This window comes from Mus pahari, chromosome 23 (assembly GCF_900095145.1).
Source record: "Mus pahari chromosome 23, PAHARI_EIJ_v1.1, whole genome shotgun sequence".
Taxonomy (NCBI): domain Eukaryota; kingdom Metazoa; phylum Chordata; class Mammalia; order Rodentia; family Muridae; genus Mus; species Mus pahari.
Window position 1 is genome coordinate 21,496,118 of NC_034612.1, and position 9,251 is coordinate 21,505,368.

Here is a 9,251-nt window from a genome sequence, read left to right on the forward strand (position 1 = left end):
GGGAGAGGGAGAGGGAGAGGGAGAGGGAGTGCACATGATGGGAGCTTTGGAGATGTATTAGCTCATTCAAATGGCACATCCTCTGAACATTAGACTTCACCAGTCACGTAAGTTGCCCCTTCCTAACACAAAAATCAAAACATATCCTCTCTACTGGGTCCATTTCTTTGGTCACACTGAATAATGTATTCTTTCTCCTTTTGTGATGTAAGCATGTTGTTCTGAGGATGAACTCCCATCCTCACAAGGCAGGGACAAGTGTTATCCCAGATCGAGACAAGCAGCTCCAGGTGAAATATCAATTCTGTTGCTTCTATATTTCTCAGATGACATCATTTTGTTACTGCTGTCCCCATGCACTGACACAGGCATTATTGAAGGAATGAGCAATAGGTACCCTATTGCTGCAGGTGGTAGCAGTCTTTTTTCCCCTAGTGGCAAGATTCCTAAATGTCTTTAAATGCTAGTGGGCTCTTACTATCCAGCAAATATCCTCTGGGTCTGAGTGTCAAAACATGGTTCAGCTGACCTTAGGAAAAAAGAAGGCTGTGGATCCTGTCACTTTTTGGTTATCTTGGGTCTAGTTGTATGAACTACAGAAGACTCATATGTTTGGTTGGTGTTCTGACTCTATTGAGCCTCTCTCTTCCCTTAGGGAATGAATGTTCCAGTTTGGAGGAACAGCTAGAGCTGAATGTCCCACTATGTTTGCTGAGAGTCCCCCACCCCTTATGTCCAAGCAAGCATGTTAGATGCCAAGTTCATCTCCTTTTCCTCCACATTACTTTGAGAAGCATTCCATTCACTCTTCCACCTTGCTCCCTGATGGTAAGTCCCCATTGACCTCTGACTTCAGTCATTCATTCTCCCCTATGGCAGCAGACTTGGATTAAAGCTTCTTATTAATTTTTCCCACAAATCTCATAATGACTATCCTTTAAGACGGGCAACATCTGCCTGCATCTCTTCCCATGCTTCTACCAAAACCAGGAATAAACTTTCTCCAATAACACTCACTGTCATGCTAAAAGCCTAAGACAGAGTTTTCAGTGATGGTGGCACCATAAAGTTAGTGACTGTGACTCATCTTTGCTGTGTTATGAGGGTGATCTCCTTCTGTTCATACCTTTCAATTGTCCCCATCTGGCTTATCCCATGAGTCATCGTCCTGATTTTAATTGTCTACTGACATTGATTCTCATGAAATTCACTCCCATGAAAATCTCTTTAGAGTCACCATTAGTAAAGTGAACGCTATGCTCATGTAGGGTCAGACTTGGACTTGTCCCAGAAATAATCCAAGTGAGTTTCCTTTGATTACACCATGCTGTCAAGACCCATCCCCTATTCTAAGCATCATTCTACCCAAGGATCTAAAACCTTTGGGATCTCCCTATTGCTAAGTGCTAGCTACATTTTCCTGGTATGAACCACAGCTCTACCCGGTCACATTTGATAGCCACATCTTTGAAGCTCACAGTCTGTACCTTTCAGATTCCATGGGCAAAGTCCTGACAGAAACATGAAACCGAGATGATTTATTTTGACTTGGCTCATGTTTTCAGAGAGTTTTCAGTCAAGTATGAAGGCAAGGTGGCAGGAGCATAAGGCTGATGTCTGTTCATATCCTGCATGCCAAAAAGCTAAGAAAGTAAACCAACATTATCCCTAGAGACTTTCTTCTACCTACCATACAGTCCCATCTTCTAAAGTGCTATTTAGCACAGTGGTTCTCAACTTTCCAAATGCTACTATCCTTTAATACAGCTCCTCATGTTGTCGTGACTCCCAATCATAAAAATCTATCATTGCTATTTCATAACTGTAATTTTGCTGCAGTTAGGAAGCACAATGTAGACACCTGATATGCAGGATATCTGATATGCACAGCCAAGGCGTTGTGATCTACAGGTTGAGAATCGCTGCACTATAACCCTCAAAATAGTACCTCCAACTCAGGATTGAGCATTCAGGACATGAGCCTGTAGAAAATATTTCAGATTCAGACCATAACAAAGGGATAAAGGGCAAGAACTTTTAAGAAGGAATTCCAACAAAGGAGGGGCTGGAGGAAGGTATTGTCTTAAAAGTAAGATTGGAAAACTTTGCCAAGCCATTTGACAGATTTCTAATTTAAATTAACCGACTTTCCAAGGGGGTGGCATTCCTAACGTGCATGGAAGTCATCAAAGGACAAGATAAGAGTTGAATATCTTTAGAATTGAGAGGAATTTCCATCAATGGATTAAGGTGCTTGCTGCCAAGCTTGATGACATGAGTTTGATCCCTAGGCCACACATGGTGAAAGGAGAGAACTGTGTCAAGCTGTCCTCTGATTCTATATATACATGTTGCATCAAGTCTCCACTATGTAAATAAATATATAAATAAATACATACATACATACATAAATACATAACAAAGGTAATAGAAATGGAGAGAATTGAAAGATCCTATACACAGTGGATAAGAATCAACAAGAATAAATTTATGCTAAACAACTTGTTTGTATTGGAATTATAACCTCGGGCCTTAACACATGAACCTAAGCACCAAGAATTTGGGGGATAAAAAAAGCATTAAATAAAATAAGTCAAGAGCCCTTTTTTTGTCATTCTCTATCACCTCTGAGGCTCTCCAAGACAATGACAATGACACTCAACACCCTAGCACTGCTATCTGTATCCAGGTGCTAAGAGAAATCAATGAGGATGGCACACCTGATAGAAGTCATCTCTAGACCAGGCAGAAGGAATAGCATTGAAGCTCAAACCCATAAATACTCCCATACCCATTCCCCTCACTTACCAGATAGAGCTCCAGGTGCTGTGTAGAAGTGACCAGGAGACATATAGACAGACACGTAGCAAGCAATTGGGGTCCCCCATAAGCATGTCTTCCTGGAGCTAGAATGACTCTGAGAAATACAACCGTGGCTGTGCGGCCTGCTCTCTAACAAAGGCTGCTTGAAGAAAGAAGCAAAGCAGGTGGGCCTGTCCAACCCACTTAGCCCAGGTGGGACACATACCAGGCATGTCAAGGTTTCTTAATTAATCGTTCTTACTGCCTTCTGCAAACTAAAGCTGTAATTTCCCAAGACAATCCAAGGTGACACAGGACCCTCTTATAAAGGCATTAATTAGGAACTTCTTGTTCCCCATGGCAGGGGTGGAACGGATCCTTCTGACTGCAGTGTATATTTATTTAGAGCTATTACCACATAATATTTACAAGATACTTAACATGTATTAATTACCCTGTAAGAAACTCTATGGTTCTGATTGCGTTGTTCTGTCACGACTATAAAATGCACCCCTTTCCACACGTAGACACTTTTTTTTTTATCACCTTGAGAGGAAAAAGAAAAAATTAAAATTAATTGCACGCCTATTAAATGCTTCTTTTTAATAGAAAAACGTGCAACTGATGTAAAAATGCAAACCAGGAAATGCTTGAATCGAGAGCAGATAGCATCCACTTCTAGACACATTCTACTGTTTTTATGAGCATGTTTTACAATCCATTCATTATGCTGTCTGTCCTTCTGAAAGCTGGTTATTATATTGCTCATACAGAGAAACATGTGAATGACTGTGCAATAAGCCGTGAAAATAAGGACAAAACTGAACATTTCTGATGCTATTTGAATCTGTCTCCCTCAGATCACTGCCTTAAAAATTCTTAGGGGAGCATTTTTCCTTCTGACACCCACTCAAAACTTCAGATAGTGGAGGAAGAGTTTGTGTAGAGGCTCACAGTTCAAGATGGATTCCATTATGTTCTAAGCTTTTTTCTTGTGATATGTGTGTGTGTGTGTGTGTGTGTGTGTGTGTGTATGAGAGACAGAGAGAGATTTCTGTATTATATATATGCATATATATGCACACACATGCAGATGCACACAAACATACATACATACACACAGAGGACAGAGGAGGATATTACCCTTCGCCCTCTTCTCTTGAGAAAGGGTCTCTCACTGAGTCTGGACCCAGGCTGGCAGCCTACAATTCTTATGATCCTCTTATTATTCTCCATATCCCACAGTGCTGGGGTTACAGATGCAGGTGTAACCATGCCCTGGGGATGCTGTGGGTGCTGTGGATCCAAGTTCTTACACACTCAGATGCCTTTCCCGATCAATATTCTAAATTCTCATGTTCCCGCAAAGTTAACACGTTGGAATCTCATCTGTAGTTCGGTTGTTTTAAAAGATAACATCTTGCATGTACATGGTAGTGCAAAGAGTTAATTCCAGCCCTCAAGAGGCAGAAGAAGGATGATTCCTGTACTCAAGGCCAGCCTGGTTTACATAGTGACTTCATGGACAGCCAAGGCTTCGCCGTTTTAATTTATAGAGAATAACATACATAACAATGTCCTCACAAAAGAACCATGAGAGAGCCCATTTTCTCTTTCAGCCAAGTGGGGACAAAAGCCAAAAACAAACAAACACCAGTTAATATAAATGGGGCCTGATGAAACACCAACTTTAGTACCTCCATCTTAGCCTTGCTCGATTTCATTAGAATGGTAACAAGATGATTCCTTACAGCATCTAGAATGTACTAAGCCATTTGCTCTCCAAGGAGTGGTCAGCCAGTATCTTAATTCTTCCTGAGGCAGTGTATTCTCTGGAAGCAAGATGATCAAGTAAGGAAATTAATGCTACTCAGTTTGATCCTTGTCACAGCTCCACCCCTCCTTGCATACCACCCAGCATAAGTCATTGTGTGTTATCCAGAGCAACAAAATGTCCAGGCTGCCTTTCAATGCTGGGAACACCCTCTCATCTAATCTATCTTTAAACAATGGGAATACCCTCATTCACTGAGCAGTTTGATTTCATTTTCAGAGGAAAAAAAAATTCATTTAGCCTGAATTTGTCTCTATAAATTCTTCCCACTTGTTCTGGTGTTTGACTTCTGGGGCTATAGATAGTAGAGAAATATTCCTTCTTTTATATAAACATTTTTGAGGGGGGGTAATAAATACCTAGTGGCCTAGAAGAGTTAAACCCTATGTAAGTAGAGGCACGTCTTTACCTTGTACCAAGGTCATGTACCAAAATCATGTACCAGGCATCCCAGTTCATTTGGATCTTTACTCATAGATGAACAAGAAGTCCCATTTCCAGGGCAGAGAAAGGTCTTATCTTGGCAGTTCACTCTATTCATGCCTTTCTGAGCAGCCCTTTCAACCTACCATTAGTATCTGTCTCTATTCAAGGATAAAAACAGCCTCAGGTCTCAGTTTTCTTCCTATAGAGAGTCAGCATCTTGGAGCAGGTCCCAGTACATTTGCGCATTTCCTAATTACAGTTTTCACTTTCATGATAAATGCAGGGAGCCGCTTTTACAGAGCTTACAACTTGTGACAAGCAGGCAGTAAAAGTATGAAATGAACATCTTATTCTAAGAGGGGGATTACAGTGGAGAGGAGTAGTTGACACAAATACATGTTGGAATTGATCCAGACAAGAGGAAAATTGAATACATTTCCTAGGTAATACCCAAACATTGCATGTGTTACACTGCTGAAAACTATGAGAATTATGTATTGAATTGTCTCTCACTTGTACAAAGAAATACCATAATGTACTGCTGACATCTCTTTAAGTTGCATTGCTTGGAGCATGAAATTGAGACTATTTATTCAGCGAACATACTTTGACATCTACTTTATAGATACTATACTAGTCACCAAGGCCAAGAAAGCTAAAGACACATCTCTAAAAGTATTAAAAAGCAACAAAAAAAAATGACTGTGATATGTTATGATCTTCAAACAACATACTCATGATTCTGCCTGAAACCCACAGAAGGTGGAAAATTTAGCTCAACCTGGTAAAGTTAAGGAAGCCATCACACAGCATTGATAATCGAGCTGGGTATAAAAAGGCAAATAAAATTTCCCAGAGCAAAAATGTAAGAAAAATACTCTATGTGGACCAAACAGCTAAGGCTGGTGAAGGGTCAATGAACACAGAAAATTCAGTGAGAGTACTAGTTCACGTAATGTAGTAATTTCATGCTGAAATGTAGAGGCATGTCAGAGTGATCCAGGAGGCTGAGATTTTTGTTATTTCAGAGGTGATGTTAACATGATGGTATTCCATATGGCTGTGAGATAGAGAATAAGTAAGCAAGAAATAGACTGTAGAGGGCTAGCAAGATAGCTCAACACATAAGGGTTCTTGCCCTAAATCTGACAACCTAGCTCAATCTCCATGACCTACATAGTAGGACAAAATTAACTATCGAAAGTCATCCTGTGGCCTTCATGTACACACACACACACACACACACACATATAGTCACAAGGATCTGATGAATATGTTGAAAGGCAAGACAAGGAAATAAGAGAATCTAGAATATTGGGGTTCTTGTTTTAAGCAATTTGATGGATCAAGTTATCATTCACTAAGATACATATGAGTTTTAAGATAGTACAATATATTTTAAGTGTTGAATACATTAGATTTTAGGTGCCTACAGACTATGCACTTGAAAGTTTTCAAGAAATCATTTCTGCAGTTCAACGGAGAGGTTACTTATAGACTCTATTTAGAAACATAGAAGCAAACAAAGTAGCCTAGGGACATCAATGATCTAAGCCAGGGAAATATCCAGACAGAGGAGATGGCAGAAAGCACAAACCCAAGAAGTCAACATTCCAGGTATAGTACAAGGAAAAATCAGATGTGGATGCTGACGCGGAGGTAGAGGAATTCAGTGTGAGGGCCAGTTTCTACAGCTCTATCAAGCTGTGTGCATGACCACTTTCCACACCTTATCGAAATTTACTTGATGGTGGTGGTAGTAATGGTGATGTATTTTTACAGTGTATTTGCAGGCACACATGCACACACACACACACACATACACACACACACACACACACACACACACTTAAATTGAGTGCAGGTATAAAATTTAAGATAAGTATATGTGCATGTAGAGGCCAGACAAAGGTGTCAGATCCCCTAGAGTTGGAGTTACTGATAGTTGTGAACTGCTCATCATGGAGGCTGGGATCTGAACCCCAGTTCTCTAGAAGTACAGTGTGCAATTTTAACAATGGATCCATCTCTCCAGATACACACACACACACACACACACACACACACACACACACACTAAGAGAAAAGCAAAGAAAAGATAAAGAAAAAGAAAAAAAAAAGAAGAGAGCTGTTAGATCCTTCTAATCATTGAAACATCCCCGGAAAGTGTGGTAAGCAAGAATCCTGTCTTTGAAATGGATTGATGGAGTACAAAATGAAAAGATGCTAATTTTTTTTTAAATTATGTGATACTTCAGTCATACATGAAAGCAGGGGTCTAATCTGTACAATGATTAGCTCTAAGTTTTGGTGACTTTATTGTCCTTATATGAGGGAAGATTGACAAGACATAGAATGATTGGCTGCCTGATTGTCAGGCATTGTTAAACCAACAGTCATGAAATGGCAAAGCTGTCTACCAAGAATGGTTTTCTTCAACTTTTGACAAGATAATGGCTCTAATGAAGCCCTGTGTTTTTATATTTATGTATGTCTTTGAAATAATAGTGTAGACCATATATTATTATTATATTAATTATTATATTAATATTATTATATTAATATATTACTTTATTGGTATATAATATCATTCTACCAAGGCTCTAAAACAGGCCATGAAAAAATATGTTTATTTAAACAATAAACTGGAATCACGTTTTCAAAAGAGGTGCCATCCCTGTTACAGAAGGGATCTAAAGCCTGCTCCTATGCTAGGCATTAACTTTTAGATGTTTGTGCTACAGCAACAGGGTTGAGGGCAATCTCGTAGAGGCATCATGGTATCAGTAAGATATCTGGCAAGAATAGTGACTGTCAGTCACATTGAGTAATTCTGGTCTCAACCTAGAGGATTATTGAGATGATTGTAATTGTCTGGCATGAAGTTTGTCACAACTTTTTAAAAATGAGAATATATATATGTGTGTGTGCATGCAGGTGTGTGCATATGTGTGCATGTGTGTATTCATGCCTGCAATGGCTGGAATGAGCTAGTTTCCTTGTGAATACTGGGACACGAACTCAGGCCTTCTGGAAGAGCAGCAGGTACTTTTAATTGTCCATTCATTCCTCCTCTCAAGGCTCAAGAGTCTATTTGGTAGAGGAAGTGGAAATATTGCAAGGTCCCAAAGTGATGGAAGACTCCAAAGAAATAGTGCCTCTCAGACATAGCAGGGCTGGCGCACATATGAACTCACTGAGATTGTGGCAACCTGCAGAAGAACTGCTCAGATTCAAGCTGGAGAAAATCCCAGCACCAAGAAGGAGAAGTGGACACCAAGTCCCACCCCCTAACCAAGAAGCTGTTTGCAATTGATAGCTGCCAGAAGAGAAAAAAAAATCAGTGTTCTTCAGTAGAGAGACAACCATACTCCAAGATGGGCTTCCTGCTCAGGAGTGATTGCCCAGCCCAAAATGGACTCCAGTGTGTGTGTGTGTGTGTGTGTGTGTGTGTGTGTGTGTTGTTGTTGTTGTTGTTGTTGTTGTTGTTGTTGTTGCTATGGTTTGATGATTTTTGTCTTTTTTTTTTTCTTTAGAACATGAAGTTGGTTGGGTAGGGAGATGAATAGGATCTGGGAGGACAAGAAGGAGGAGAAAGAACATGATCAAAATACACTACACAGGAAAATTAAATTGGTTAAAAGTATAATAAAAAGGGAAAATTGAAAAATGAGACTATGCATGCTAGTTTATTTGTATTCAGCTGGTTGACCCCACAATGTTTCCCCTAGGGCAGATATACTATGTCCTGAAGTCCATGTGTAAACTCCAACTAGACCTAACATCTTTAAGCAGTTCTTTCTTTTCATATGATGATTTTTTTCAAATATATATTATTTAATTGTCATTCTTTGTATCCACATTGAGTATATGAATTATGTGTATGTGTGTATACATTTATGTTCATGTGGGGGGGGGGCTACATGTACTTCAGTATGCTTGCATGTAGAGGTCAGAGGAAACTCTCCATGATCGACTACCAAGCAGACTAGGTGGCTGGCACCCGATCCCCGAGTGTGTACCTATTGTCGTCTATAGCACTGGATTACAAGTCCACTACCGCCATAGCTGGCTTTTTTTAACATGTGTTTCAGGGATCGAACAAAGAACCTTGTACTTGTTTGGCACATGAGTACTCTCTCTCTCTCTCTCTCTCTCTCTCTCTCTCTCTCTCTCTCTCTCTCTCTCT